The sequence below is a fragment of the Pteropus medius genome, unplaced genomic scaffold (genome assembly GCF_902729225.1).
Source record: "Pteropus medius unplaced genomic scaffold, Ma_sr-lr_union100, whole genome shotgun sequence".
Lineage (NCBI taxonomy): Eukaryota > Metazoa > Chordata > Mammalia > Chiroptera > Pteropodidae > Pteropus > Pteropus medius.
The window spans coordinates 1,879,929-1,895,697 of NW_024349801.1; positions in this window are offsets into that span (position 1 = coordinate 1,879,929).

A 15,769-nucleotide genomic window follows, 5' to 3' on the forward strand; every position below is an offset into this window, starting at 1 on the left:
TACGCATGTCTCTCACAGGCCCGACACAGGGTAAGGGAGCGGGTGAGGAAAGGAGGGAGGAATGATCCCGTGGACCCGCATGCTTTCTTCTGAGCCAGAGCAGTGGGGAGCGGGGCTGCTGACCAGCCCTTGCCCTAGTCTGGGGAGTCTGGGTCTGGGTCTCCTCTGCTGCAGGAACAGACATGGGGCCTTTCTCTCCTCTCCAGATTGCTGGGCTGCTGAGCAGGTGTAGCACCATCTGTGCCCTTGGCCTGCTTGGAAGGAGGCCAGGCTGCCTGGGGGAGGCTCCGGAAGTGACTGTGTTCCTGGCACTCACTGCTCCAAGGTGGGGGCCCCCCTCTATCTCCAGGCTCTGAAGCTCTAGGGCTGGGGAGCAGCCCCTGGGGGCCACCATCCTGCTTCTGAGGTTAGGGACCAAACATGGGTAGAGAAGCCCTCTGAGTGGTTAGGGTTTCTGCCTCCTGCTACTAATGTAGGAGTGGGGGTGGGGTGGGGTAGCTGAGCCACCCAGAAAGAGGCAGCCCTTGTCCTCCTGGGGAACCTCGGCACCCTAACCCGCGGCAGAGGAGATGGCCCTCTGAGCTCCTCTCCTCCCCCCTGCTGCTTTTCCATCCTTCCTCCGCTTTGCTCTTAGCCATGTCTCCCACTCAACAACCTTTTGGGGATGTTGGGGTCTCCAAGGTAGAGAGTAAACTGGACGAGCCCCAAGTGCAGGGAGGGGCTGCTGGGGAAGGAGTGTGGTGCCCAGGCTGGGGAGCCCTTCCCCACAGGTTCCCCTCACCACTCTTGCCTGGCCCAGGGCAGTCGTTCTCTCCACTTGCCTCAGTTTCCTTTTTGTCCAAGGAAGGAGTTTGAGTTCCACGAGCCAGGAAGTCCTGTGGGGCCCTGGTCCATCCTAGGCCTCAAAGGGCTAGTTTGCTTTCCTTCTTAATGAAGGGCCAGCTTCTCAGTTTCCCGGTGGACTTGGGGCGCCTGGCCCTCTGGACTCACCCTTCCCACACCCCAAGCCTGCAGCTCTGGACCCTCAGTCTGGGCCGCCCCCTCCTTTCCCAGCTCTACAGTTCCAGGCTGTCAACTCCACGGCTCAACCCTCCATACTACACGCAGCACGTGCAGCTCACACCCTCCGTCCCCACGCCAATCCTCCCTCGGGTCCCTGCCTAGGAGGGAGAGACTCGCTCAAGCACGGGAACCCCGAGGGCTGGGGGTGAAGGGGAGGGCCCCTGGGCGGGGCCAGAGGCCCCGGGTCACCGCCCCCAAGTGTGTGGTCGGCGAGCCATAATCCCTCCTCAATCCGCTGCACACGATTTGTGATGTCTGAACCTTGGAGGTCCTGGGGGCTTGCGCCGAGTGGAGCTGAGGTCTTGAAGCCTCTGCGTCCACCAGATCCTTGATGAAGGTTAGGGCCGCTCCGGTTCCTGCTCCCTCGGGTGACCTCTCTTGGACAGTGCGTACTCGGTCTCTGACACAGGGATATGTGTTGGGCAAAGACTGAGACCCGCCCACCAGGGCCTGAGTCTTAGGTTAGGGCTGACACAGACAGGGTTCAATGGGTGCCCACTTGCCTAAGGGGGTGTGCTTGTGAACCTGGAGGGGGCTGGCTGGGGGTGTGCAGTAACTAGAGTCACAGAGGGCAGCTGGCTGTTCTTTTGTGGAAGGCGAGTGGCCAGGGTGGCCAGGGAACAACCCCAGGGGTCTCATCCTCTGTTTAGGGATTTTCAACCTTCTTGTGATAAAAGGGGGGCACTGACAGCCTTCAGCTGAGAGGTGAAGCTATTATAACTTTAGAATAATAATGTAATTATTTACATTAGAATAATACTGTAATTATATAGTGAAATACAAATTATTATGTATAAACGTATGCAGGTTTATATAAAATCGAACACAAACATGTAATATATATACACACACACCCACAGTCCTATGAAGCAGGGGCCTCTCTCAGTGCAGGTAAGGACACGGTGGCTTAGCGGGTGCTGGACAGATGGCCGAAAATATGCATGCCCTGAAGCCAAAACCTATGAAAATGTCCCCTTCCATGGCAAAGGAACCTTGAGGTGGGAGATGATCCTAGATTGTCTGAGCAAGTCTAATCCATTCTCAGGAGCCCTTAAAAGCAGAGAACAATTGCCCATCAGCAAAGAAATTTAGCAAAGGGGGAAATCAGAGAAATTCGATGTGCACGAGGGACCAACGTGTGGGTGCTTGGTTGAGGTGCAGGGGCCACAGGCAGGAGGCCTCTAGAAGCTAAAGATGGGCCCCAGCTGACAGCTCGTGGAAATGGAACCTCAGTCCTATGACCCACTGGGAAATGGATTCTACCAAGGACCTGAATGAGTTTAAAGCAGATTCCTGCCCCTCAACCCCCAGGTCCAGGTAACATTGTCCAGCTGACACTGTGTCTTTAGCTTCTTTGACCAGGAACAGACAACTTGGTCCAGCCCACTCAGATGTCCATCAGACCTAAAGAAACAGTGAGATAATAAATCTATGTTGTTTCAGCCACCAGGTTTGCAGTAACTTGTTCTGGTGGCGAGAGACCACGAGCACCCGGTTGAGTAACTTGGCAATACCAGCTGGTGTTTCACTGAGTATCCGCTTGGCTCCCGGCACTGGAATAATTGCGTGTCCACCTGCCCCAGCTGGGCAGGGGCTCTGATGGTACAAAGATCCACTTTGTGAGTAAGGGCCAATTAAGGTCATGTGGCAAGTGGACAGTCACGCGTGAACGCAGCTCTTTGGGCTGCACCAACGGGTACCCACCCACCCCGTGTTTAGGTTGCCATGTGGGGGAGGGGGGCCTGGACATAGAGGACATAGAGGAGAGGAGGAAGAATGCCCGGGCATTTAGAGGTACAGGATAAGGAGGTGATTCCAATACCAGGCGTTGACTTGGGCAGAGGACAGGCTCCTTATATACATGAACTGGGGTACCCGTGGTCATCCAGGTGGAGGTGCCTGGTGAGCAATTGCGCATAACCACAGTAAAGGCTAAAGGGTGCTCCCGGAGGCCCAGGCACCCCTCATTTAGCTGGTCCCTCTGGGGCCTCCATTTTACAGGCAAGGACCCAGAGGCTGAAGGAGGCCAATACAAGTGGAACCTGGCCAGGAGCCCAGCCCAAGAGCTGCAGGGCCCCTGCCCTTTCCATATTCCAGCAGGAGAGGGACTGAGTGGAGGCAGACATTCCCTCCCTCCTTCCCCCTCCTTTCCTCCCTCTTTCCCTCCCTTCCTCCCACAGTTCTGTCTTCAGTGGAGCTGAGCAAACCTGGGGGCAGATAGGTGCGGAGTGTGTGGGGCGGGGGTAAGGGGTGGGGCAGATCTGCATCCTCCCGCCTGGCCTGGGCAGTGAGGTCCCACAGAGATCTTCCTGTCCTTTAAATGTCCTCAGGGTCAGAGGATGGGGGTGGGCTGACATGGGACATTGAGGAGACGTGTGTGTGTGTGTGTGGGGGGGGGTGTGGTAGGCTGGCGGCTCCAGGACCCAGCACCTGGTCAGGGGAGGGCAAGGGTGTCATTGCCCCGGGTCCAGGCCTCTCCCACCCTCTGGTGGCCACAGGGCGCAGTGCAGGCAGAGGGCTCCCTGGAAGGCACAGATCCTGGCAGCACCCATCAGGTTTGGGGGACCTTGTCTTTGTCAGAAGCCTAATGACATCCCCCCAAATAAATACAGAACAGTTATTCTCGAACTATGTTTTTCGTCTTGAGTGCTCAAAAAATATTTATAGACAGATAGCAGATGCCCTGTGGCCCTGAGGACTTGGGAGCTAGAAGCCCACTGCTGCTGATGCAGCATGACCCTTGGTCTTGGTTCTACAGGGAGCTGGGCCGGAGGGAACCTGAACAGCAGGCTCTGTTCCGGACTCTCCAGGGATGTCCCTGAGCTGCAAGCCCCATTTGTAGGGACTGGGGTTCTGTCCTGCTGAGCAGCCGCCTGCCCAGCAAACCTGACACGGGAATGAAGAATCTGGCCAGTGACCACAGGCCCACTGGACACAGTTTCCTGTGTCCTTCAGGTGATCTGCTCCAGCCAGCTTTGGCCCAGGCACTCTGTAGGGGAGCTCAGCTAGGGTGGCCAGGCAAGGTAGGACAGGGGGAAGGCGAGTCCCAGCAGCTCCTGCCACACTCACTGGCACCAGCAGAGGGCAGTGTGGCTTCAAGGAAGCCCAGCAGAGGCAGCCAGGATGGGGGGCTGGCGTGGAAGGAGACAGCAGCCTGGTCTTCCCTCTTGCTGGCCCTGAGATGGTTCCTGGCTCGTGCTCAGGGGGACGGGGGGAGGTGCCATGGGCCCTTCTCACCGCCCCCTGCCCCGGACACAATTGCCCCTACATGCTCCAGAACAGCAGCTCTCACCGTGACCCTGTGCCCCCTTGTCCCTCCTAAGGTGGAAGTACCCCAGCATGGACCTTCATATTCCCAAGAGGGATCAGGGGCTGCTGGCCACAGGGTCAGCACAGACTTCTGCCCACGTCCACCCCAGAGAAGGCCTCAGGTTGCTGGCCCCTCCCAGGCCCCTGGCCAGGTGGGGACAACTTGCCTGGTCTTGCCCTGGTGTTGGCTCTGGAGCCAGCCTGGCTTCCTCTCCATGGCTGGCCTGAATGTGCTGGGGTAACCAGGAGCAACCAGGCCAGCAGAGGCTCTGGGGGGCATGACCTCTGCCAATGACACTGTTGTCAGCCGAGCCAGGTCGGCCCACACCTAGCCCTGGTGAGGAGGGCTGGAGGACCAGTGAAGTTCAGTTGAGAGGCCTGGCCCCAGTGATAGGTGGTGTGCAGACGGGGCTGGATGGAGGGCAGGCCGGAGAACAGAGCCTCCTGCCTAAGATGGTAGAACTTTAAAGCAATTTGTAATCATAAAAGCCGCTCCCAGAGACTTGGTTTTGATGGAAAAACTGACTCACCAAGACGGACTGGGACCAGGGCTGGGGCCAACACGCACCCTAGTACCTCAGGGCTGGGGTTCGGGCCACCTGTCCTTATGCAGAGCCTCAGGGTGCTGAGCACACGGAGAGTGGCTGGTGTGGGTGGTGCCTCCTGAGTTGGGCAGGAGGGCGTGCAGGGCAGGGAGGGGCGGCACACCCCCAGATGAGATGTTGGGGAAAGTGGGTGTGGGGGGGGGACAAAGGCAGTGTGAGAGCCCCCGTGGGCGTGCACACCAGGCTGGGCCTTTATCACCAGCGTTCTCACTCCCTGGTGGACTGTGCCTGTGGGTTTGGCATTAAGTGCCCCAGCCTGGCTTCAAACTCCCAGCACGCAATGAGAGAATGTCGCCGAGGGACTGGGGGGCTCCTCTCCTCTCCCTGGCGGCTCTCGGTTCCTCAGTGTGGGCTCAGTGCGTTCGGTTCCTGTATTGTCACAACCCAATCATTTCACGGGGCTCTTGGCCTGGGCTGGGGAGAGTCCCTGTGGGGAGGAAGCTGGGGGGATGGTCTCCAGGCAAATGAGGCCACCTGGTGGCTGGTCCTTCCAGGCCTGGGGCGAGGGGAGGCCGGGGGCTGTCCCCTCAACACGGAGGCAGCCTGCCTGGGGGGCTGCAGGCCCCGAGGCCCCTCTCCTGCCTCACTCTTCTTCCCACTCAGCCTGGAGAAGCTGCCAGCAAGGCTTCTAGTTGGCGCCTCCTCAATCAGACAGTAGAGGCCGGGGAGGGGAGGAGGGAGCGTGGTGTGGAGGGGAGGCTGCAGAGTGTGTGAGTGTGTTGCAGAGTGGGGAGGGCGCCAGAAGGGGCGTGGGGGTCCCTAAGTCAGCCCAGGCAGTACAGTCCCCCACGCACCTCCAGCCTGCTCCACTGGGCACTGGCACTATTGTCTTTCAATCAATATCAAGTAGACTGGTGACAGATTTGGGAGCAAAGAATCTCAAACAGCCATATAAATCACATTAATGACCATTCAGATGAAATCAATTGCTGTAATGGAATCAATTTAGTCTGACGACATCATTGCTGCATTTAATCTCGCCCTCCATTCTTGGGCCACTAGTGGCAGGAGCTCCTTCACCCACGGGCAGGGTCTCCATGAGGCTGCTGTTTCTGTCTCCAGTGACAGAGCCAGGAGGTATGGGGGCTCAGGGCCCACGAGCCCTTCCTGTTGGCCTTTCTCCTCCAGACAGATAAACCCGGGCAAAAAGGACGGGAGAGGCACTGCCCAGGTTGGTGGAGGAGCTAGTGGATGGCACAGAAGCCTTCCCACAGTGGCCAGGACTGCAGGCCAGGCTTCGGTGTGGGGCAAACCTGACCACTGGGCAGGGCAGCCCAGGTCAAACTGAGCAGCACCTACCTGGCTAGCTGCCTCCTTGCCTCTTTAGAGAGAATCATTTCAGCTATTCTTGGTCCTGATGCTGCCTGTTCTCTCCTGAATGTTGGGAGCAGACATCCCCCACCCCCTACCACCTCTCGGCAGAGTCTGGGGGACGTCCAGGCTGTGCCCAGCATGCGCAAGTTGAGCTCAGCGTGTGCAAGCCTGAGCCCCCACCTCCACTTCCTCTCTGTCCTACCCGCTTCTCCTATACCTCCAGTCAAGCTGCTGAGTTGGAAGCCTGGACTGCTCCAGGCTCCTCTTTCTCACCCTCTGCCCCTCAGAGCTAGCACTTGCCTCCTGGCTCCTCCCTCTTTCCAGTTAGCCACCCTCCGAGTCTTGTGACTTTTTCAGACTATGTTCTGATCCTGCCCCTGCCCCAGGCCCTCCTGTTTACCCCCCAGCACCCTCCTCCTTTCCAGAGAGGACCCAGATTTCATTTCAGGGCACCGCTTCTCCTCCACCCCCCACAGGTGTCTTATCCTCCCCAGCCAAGGGGGAGTGTGGCTATCTGGAGTCCAGCAGACATCCCCACTGCGCCTTGTCCCTCAGAGTGAGGCTCCCTGGGGCAGGACTATACCTGTATCCAATTAATCCTGGATTTAATGAGTAACTGCACCTGACAGATATGCACGAGCTCCAGTTTGGGTACAGAAGGGGACTGACTGCTGCAGACATAGAATTACGACTTCACGAAGCACTTCCGGGATATTCTCACCCTCACAGTGACGGTGTGAATGTGGGCTGAGCGGCCAGCCTGCTGGCAGCCTCCACCCAAGAGGTGCCTTCACCTGGAGGAAAGGCACTGTTGGGGCGGACCCTGTCCTTAGCCTCGCCCCGGTCAGTGATTCCATCAGTGCCTGGAATGAAGTCACAGGAGGCGGCCCGAGGCTTTGTGACTGCTGACAGATGCAAGAGTCAAAACCCTCTAGAGAGCTTGTCACACTAGCCTGTTCCAACTAGATGAAATGGCACTGACAGTGTTAAGTAAACACTGAGGCCTCGAGATGTCAGCATATCAGAGGGGATGCTGAGGGTCCTGGGTGGCGTCCATCTGCACAGAAGTGGGGCTGAGTTTAGTGACCCCACTTGTGCAGTGTGATGAGCCCAGAGAGGTCCAGCTGCTGGAGGAGGAATTTCTCTAGCTTCATTCACAGAGGGTGTGTGATTTCTATCTAGAGAGGAGCATCTTCACTCACAGGACACTCAGGTAACAGAAGGTCCAGAAACCATGTGGGGAAGATGGCAGGAACTGTGGCCATTCGCTTGAGTGAGGCAGAGTTTCCACCTGTGTAGACACACTCTTGTGTCGAGGACCAGAAAGCTTTAACAGCACCAGAGGAAAAAGACCAATGAACTTGAAGGCATGAAGCCAAGATGCCAGGCAGCAGAGGTATAGAGCTAATAGCTCACATCTCGTACCAGACAGCCTGTCATTCAAGAGTGAGGAAACAAATACTCAGGTGTACAAAGGTTAAGCGAGTTCACTACTCAGATGCTTTTAAGAGAACGATTACAGAGCATTATTTATTAAAATGAAATCCATTGAGCCAAGAAGTTGATAAAATGTCAGTAAATTTAACGATTGGCTGTAAAAACAAAGCCTATTAATTTTTGCGTCCAAAACTAAAAAAAAAAATACCAAGACGGTAGAGAGGCAGGTATTTAGAGGTGGGTTATAGGATGTTATAGTTTCTTCCTGGACATGCGGAGCCATGGACCCCCTAACCATAAACTTGATTGGAAGAAGAATTATAGACTTTACAGTATGTATTTAACATTTTTGAGGGTTCTCAGAGAACAGAAATTTAATTTATAATTTCCTAATAATCAAAGAGAAAAAAGTAGAGTAGTTTATTCATACAACAAAAGAGAGGCAAAAACAACAAAGTGAAAATCCCTAGGGTGGTAGGCAGAAAATGCAAAATAAGATAGCAGAAATGAGCCTAACTACATCAGTAATCACAATAAATCGACTGCACGCCCTTAGTGAAAGACAATGATCAGACTGGAGTTAAAAATGTCAGATCCGGCTACGCCACTTACAAGAAACACTAACACCACACAGAGACGTGGGCGATTAAAGAATGCAAAGATGGGCCATTTAAATACAAGCCCAGAAGCTGGAATAGCAATATTAACCTCAGACAAATATAACTTAAGGAAAAAAAAAAATGAAGAGGGATAAAGAGAGACGCTAAATAACATCCATCAGAAATATATAATAGTCAAGTACAATATGGACCTAAGAACATAATGTCGAAATACGTGAAGGAAAAGCTGACGTAATGAGGGAAAACGAGCGACTCCACAACATGGTGGAGATTTTAACATGCTGCATCCTGAGGGGTCAGGCAGGCCAAATACTGAGGCACAGATGCACTGAAATAACCAAATTAACAAGTTTAATCTAATAGATTCTTTTCAATCTCTCAACTCTGAAACGAAAACCAGCTGCATAGGAGGATACAAAAGGCGCCTCGGATTTCAAAGAATCGGAATCACATGGCCCCGCTCTCGGGGAATTAACATGGAGACAGGAGGAAGATGGCGGATTGAAAATGTACTCACGAGTTAAGAGATTAAACCAAAGTGCAATCCACCCAGTGTTTGGGACTGGAAGTGCCTCCTAGCAAAGCCCGAGTGATGCTCAGGTGGTGCCTGAGGACCTGGCATGTATTTATAAGAACAGAAGCTAGCGAAGGAGGGTCCAGCCCAAGCTGCCAGGGCCACCCCGAGGCCAGAAGAGAAAGAATGGTGATGGAAAGCTGATGAAACAAAAGAAACACGGTGAGGATTAGCAAACTAAAGGAAAATTTAAATAGACAAATGTAGCAGGATTGGTGAGGAAGAGACACTGAGCACTGTGAGAACAGAAGTGTATTTTTAGGCAGGACAGAAGTTCTGGGTCATCAGAGAAGGCTGGGAACAACTTTATGCCAAGAAATCTGAAACCCGGATGAAGTGTGTGGTTTTATAGAAGATACAGATAATCAAATGGACTCACAAAGAAGTAACAATTTTGAATAAACCCGGAAGCATTGAAGAGACGGTCGGTAATCAAAGACATCCTGCCTGTGAAAAGACGGCGGGCCTGATGCCGCCCCTTCAGAATCCCAAACAAATGCAGGCCAAAATCTCGCACCCAGACCCCTGAGCAAGAAGGCTGTTGGAATTCAGAATTTTTCAGATGTTTGAAAGGTAAATTTGTCACATGTGTTATTCCCTTAGAGTCTGGGACAGTACCTGTGACCAATGGATAAATATTCATATAACCTCGTGTCCACCCTTCAGCTCAGGCGTGACTACTGTCTTAGTCCGTTCAGACTGCTATGACGAAATACCACAGACAGCGGGGTTATAAACAACAAACTGAATTCTCACAGTTCTGGAGGGTGGAAATCCATGATGTGGGCATTGGAAAATTCAGTGTCTGATGAGGGCTTCTTGGTTCATAGATGGTGTCTTCTCCTGTGTCCTCCCATGGCAGAAGGGGCAAGGACCTCCTGGAGTCCCTTTATAAGGGCACTAATCCCATCATGGGGGCCCCACCCTCATGACCCAGTCACCTCCCGAAGGCCTCACCTCCTCACACCACGTTGGGGGGCAGGTCTCAATACATGAATCTTGAGGGGACATAAATATTCACTCTGTGACATCTGTCAAATGAGTTTACCTACACACACACACACACACACACACACACACACACACACACACACACACACACAAAACTCCAAAACAAACAACTCTGGCTGTTGAGTTTTGATTTTGGAATTATGATAAGAACCCATGGTGCTAGATCAATAACCACATTAAATAGAATATATATAATTCAGCCCCCATCCCTCCCCCACACTGTGACCAAGTAGGGCTTATCCCAGGAGCATGAATGCAATGTTAGAAAATTGTCCACATTAACAGATTAAAGGTGGAAAGGATGGTCAATTTCATAGATAAGAAAACCTTTCAATGAAATTTAGCACTCATTCATGAAACATCTTAGGAATTAGGGGCAGCAATACATGAGTTCATCTGAGTCGGGGCATCCACCCACACTCTCCTGTGGAACTAGATGTTCCTCTGGAGGTGTCTGCCCACCCCCGTTCTTCTAGATTTTATTTTACTGGAGATGTCAGAAATGCTAAGAGTAGGAAAGAAATAGGAAGGCTAAGAAGCGTAAAGGAAGAGGTAGAACTGTGCTAACGGGCAGATGTTGATAACATACACAAAATCCACAAACGAATTCGGCAAGCCTGCAAGATGGAAATCCAACACACATATCTTTTTGATAACCAATTAAAAAATGAAATAAGAAATTCCTTTCCGGTTTCCAACAAAAAGTATAAAACACCTGGGACGAGACCTCTCAGAGGACATGTACAACTATCATAGAGAAGATTGCAGAACACAAAGAAGCCTGAAGAAATGCAGAGCTGGGTCATGTTCACGGACTGGAAGATGACGTTTGTAAAGATGTCAAGTCTCACCAGATTAATCTATAAATTCAATAACCCCTAATAAAATTTCCAATGAGGTTTTTAAAAAGGAACTTTAAGCCACTCTTCAAATTCAAATGGAAGAGCGAAGGGCCAAGAAGAGCCAAGACGGTTCTGAGAAAGGAAATAAAAATGAGTGCCTTGTCCTAACAAATATCAAGACTTAGGAAGTCAGATGGGGGTCCTGACAGCCCAGAAGAGAGAAAGGGAAACAGGACAGAAAGTGAGGGGGCGAGCACGACTCACACTTGATGGAGACCAGAGGCCGCATGCAGTTCAGTGGGAAAGGATGGGACAGTCTGTACCCAGGAACATTAGTTATTCCATCTGGGAAAAGTTGGGGATTTTCACACCACACGTGAAAATTATGTCCAGCGAATTAAGGGCTTAAATGGGAAAGGCAAAGCTTTGTAATTTTTAGAACATTGAGAATATATTTAAGAGCTTGGAGCAGGAAAGAATTTTTTAGACAAGATGAACTCAAACTATAAAAAAGATTAATGCCTTTGAATACATTAAAAATTTTAATTATGCACATCGATAGATATCACTAAATGAAGTAAAAGGCAAGTCACATAACCAATACATAATCAAGAGGATCAACAAACCAAATAGGAAATGGGCAAAGAACATGAACAGGCAATTCACAGAATAAGAAATCAAATAGCCAATAAACATGTTTAAAACATTCCACCTAACTCATAATTAGAGAAATGCAAATCAAAACAAAGATTCGATTCCACACCCAGCACAGTGGCAAAAGGGAAAAGTCTGCTCGTCCACGTTGGCGTGGAGGTGAGATTAGCGTCTCACGTGTACTAGTGGACGTCTGCACGGGCACGGCCTCTTTGGAAAAAATGGGGCAATATCTAGTATTTGAAGAGTCCAGTGCCAGCTGTCGCTGGATGCCAGCATGTCCCCAAGCTCTCCTTGATCCCGTTCTGCCTACCACTAGCTGCTGGGGCCCTGGGGAGAAGCCGACTCCGGGTGGGTGGCTTCAGAGCCCAGATCTGTGTTGTCTATGGAAATGTATGTGTCCGCATGTGTGCACGTATATGCAGGTGTACGCACGTGCACAGCACATGTGGTTATGTTTCTGCATGTGTGTACATGTGCATATGCATGTGCGCACACATGCATGCACGCACGTGCATATCTGCATGTACATGTAGCATGCACGTGAGTATGCATGTCCATGTGTGTATAACCATGATTGTGTCCATGTGTATGTATGTACACGTGCACAGGTGAGTACATGTGCTTGTGTATGTATGTCAATATGTGGTATGCACACACGTATACATGTACATGTCTCTGCATGTCTGTGTGTCCGGTCCGTGTGTATCTGTATGCATGCGTACGCATGTGCGTGAGCGTAGGAGGCAGCCAATCTGGCTGGTGCAGTGTCTCATCTTCTTTCTAAGGAGTGGCTCTTCCTTGTCACAGCAGTGCTAACGGGAATGTCGCTGATGCATTAAGGATGCGCCTGCTTGTTGCCGCTGTTGTTTTAATGGTTTTATTGCTCGGTGGTGGGGAAAGGGCTGGCAGGCTGGAATGAAGTAGATTGATGGCTTAATGGCCCGTAGCCATTACAGAGTAATTGAATGGCTGTGTATATATGATCAGACTGTCAATGGGCGACGTGCACTGCAAGCCGATGATGAGAGGGGCTGCTGGGTGGGCACGGCTTGAGCTTGTATGAGGGCTCCGGGGCGGGCAAGGGCCACCGTGTGAAAAAACGTGCAGATGTGCCGGGGTCAAGTGCTGCACCCAACACGTATTCTCATATAGGTAGGTCATGCCCAGAAGCCTGTATGCAAGCCCAAAACACGGTTGCTCACACACACGCCTACACATGGACACCCAGCCCCATGCACATGTGCCCACCCCTCTTATACATGCAGGTGTGCAGTGCACCCCACGTGTCTGCACACTTTACACACCCGTGTGAAGCCCCACACACCGGCAGACACAGAGGGATGGTGCTTTTGCAGAGGCCTGAGGGAGATGCTTGTGCTTGTCTGGGCCAAGGGCGAGATGTACCTGGGGTCAAGGGTCAGAGGCTGGCAGTTCCCTCGGCCACCTGCCCAGTTCCACGCAGAGGGGGCTGCATGGCCCTGTGGGAGAACAGGGAGGCGGCGAGGGTGCCGTGGCCATGGCTGTCGCGGTCAGGGGGGAGCTGCACCCCTGTCACAGCTCTGCGCTGTGATGTGGCTGTGTGGCAGGAAGGGCCCTGTCCCTGCTTGTCCCGGTTCCAGGGTCCCTGTCCTGTCCTACGCTCCTTCTCCTGCACCCCTGCTAGCCCAGCCCCCAGGTTCCACACCTCCCTGCTTGGAAAGGACCCTGAAAATCACCGGTTAGGGGCTAGGGACTGAGGGCTGAGAGGGACTCTGCTGCCTGCGCTGGGAGCCGGGAGCAATCTTTAGTAAGGAGCTTTCCACTGTTCCTCCTCCTGTTCTCGGGCTCGGGCACCCTGTCCCTGTCTTCACAGATGAGGAAACAGGCTCAAGAGGCACAGGGCTGCTATGAGGGTGCCAGGGTGCGTCCTTGGGCCCTGGCCACCCACCTCAGCGCTTGCCCTGAGGAACTGTCCTCCACTTGGAAGAGGGCAAGGAGGTGTGGCTGAGGCAGATGCAAGCAGGGCCGTGGGCCTCCGCCCTGGCCTTGGAGAAGCCAGGCTCCCCCTGCCATACCCTTCATTCCTCTGCCCAGACACCCCTCCATCAGCCTGTCTGGGCCTGTTTCCCATGTTCTTGGTTGCTTGAGGGGATGTTACCTGTCAGCCTGTGGAGGACACTTGAGTCCGCCCCTTGGAAACAGAGGCCTCACAGCCACATCAGCCCTGAGACCCCAGGATGCTGATTGTAGAGGACTTGGGAGTCACAGAGAGGCCAACTGGACTGGTTCCAAGAGAATCGTCCAACAGCCCCTTTTCTTCCTCTTAAAATGCCAGCTAACGAGAGATTGGTGCAAGATACATGGAACAAAGAAGATGCTTAACAATCACCACACAACAGAGGCTAAAACAACACATCTTCTCGCGTGGCTGGAGGATGTCTGGGGGTCGTAAGTCTAGCACCATCTCCTGAGTCTAGAACGTGCTGTCGCAGGGCTGGTTTCTCCTGGAAGCTCCAGGGGAAGATCTAGTCTTTTCTGGCTTCTTGGCCCTTGGCCCCTTCCTCCATCATCTAGGCTGGTAATGACGGCTTGAGCATCAGTCCATCACTCTTACTCTGGCCCTCCTGCCACCCTCCCACTGTTAGGACCCTGTGATGATACTGAGGCCCATCTGGAGATCCAGGATCAGCCCCTGTTTTAAGACCCTTTAGCTTCGTGAAGTAACCTATTCACAGTCCTGGTCTCAGGGGTCGGGACGTGGACATCTTTGGGGTCCCTCACTGGTGGTTCCAGAATTTGAGGGCGGCTGGGGGACTCACAGGGACCCAGTAGAGGTGGGCCTAGGCTCCCTCAGATGGCCCTGTGTTGTAGCTTCCACAGCTCCTGACCAGCTCCAGGATGGGCTCCCTATCTGGGAAGACTGAACCAGGCCACCCCAGAGAAGGGCCGCCATTGCCAGCTAGGCCAGGGGCCAACTCCCTTCCCACTGACACATCTGCGCCAAGCTTCTCCCTGCGTCAAGCACGTCCCCAGTGTCCTGCTATTCCACGCAGCCAGCCCTGCCCCTGACTTCCTGTCCTTTCTCATCTTGGGGCCCTGGGACAGTCGCTCACCTCACCAGGCCTCAGATTCCTCGTCTGTAAATCGGGCTGAGAGCTCTCCCCTTGGGGCGCTCACCACGGCCGGGAGAGCAGCTGAGTTCGCAAATATGTCGGGGACCTGAGAGGGGATCCCCATCATATCTAGGTGGGTGGAAGTCCCTCCCCACCTTGAGGTGGAGCCCCACAGGTTCCCCCGGGTGAGGCAGGTGGTCTGGCCTCTCCCTGTGGTCATCCATCTCCTAGCTTTATTAATGGCCTTGTCAGTGCTGCGTGGGATGCCTGCAGCTGTCTGCAGTGATGGATCGCAAAGTGCCTCTGCTGCTATTTATTCTCCAGTGACCTTGTTCCCCTATTGTTGCATGCGTAAGAGTTATGAACGTGGGACATGATAATTTGATATTGATCTATTTGGTGAGCTAAGAATTACTGCATCCGTGATGTTTTAACAAAGGATACACTTGACTCCCACAGGCAGGACAAAGAGCTGCTCTGACCACCGCTCACGGCCCAGTGGGAGGGGAAAGCGGCACCATAGAACCCATCAAGGCAGGGCATAGGGGTTCTGGTGAAATGCGGGCTGCTCTGGCTCAGGAAGGTTCTAGAAGGGCCACCCAGCAGCGCTGACAATGCACACAGGTCCACAATAACAAAAATGACCTCGAGCAACTGACCAGAGACACAGAGTCCACATGGAGAAAGACAGGCCCCAGTGCGATCACTGAGGACACGGGGATGGGGGACATGGGCCGAATGTGCAAGATGGGAGAGGGACTACTGAGGTGAGGTGAGGACAGGAGGTGAAAGTCGAGGGGAGGACTGCAAGAGAAACAATGGGGTGGGGGCCAGTGGGGACAGTCCAAAGTGAGAACCGAGGGCACAGGAACAGGCTTGAAGTAAGAAGGGGGAGGAGGAGGCAAGGAAAAACCCGAGCATGCTTAAATTACAACCCCAAGTCCCAAGACTAAGAAAGTCACAAGAGCCAGAACTCATTTAAAAATAAACTATAGTTAGTTTACAATTCAGGGTATCTACCCTAGAAATGTAGAAACTCAACATAAACCAGAAAGAGTTGGGACTTCAAAGTTTGGGGTGATTCCAGGTATTCTTGGAAATACTCAGCCCAAAAACTTGGGAAGTATCACAGAGCATGTGTGTGTGTGTGCGCGTGTGAACACTGGCGTGTATGCAGGGATGTCTGTGAGCACAGTTGCGTATGCAGGCATGTATTTCCTATTCATTGTTCTTTAAAGTCAGCCCG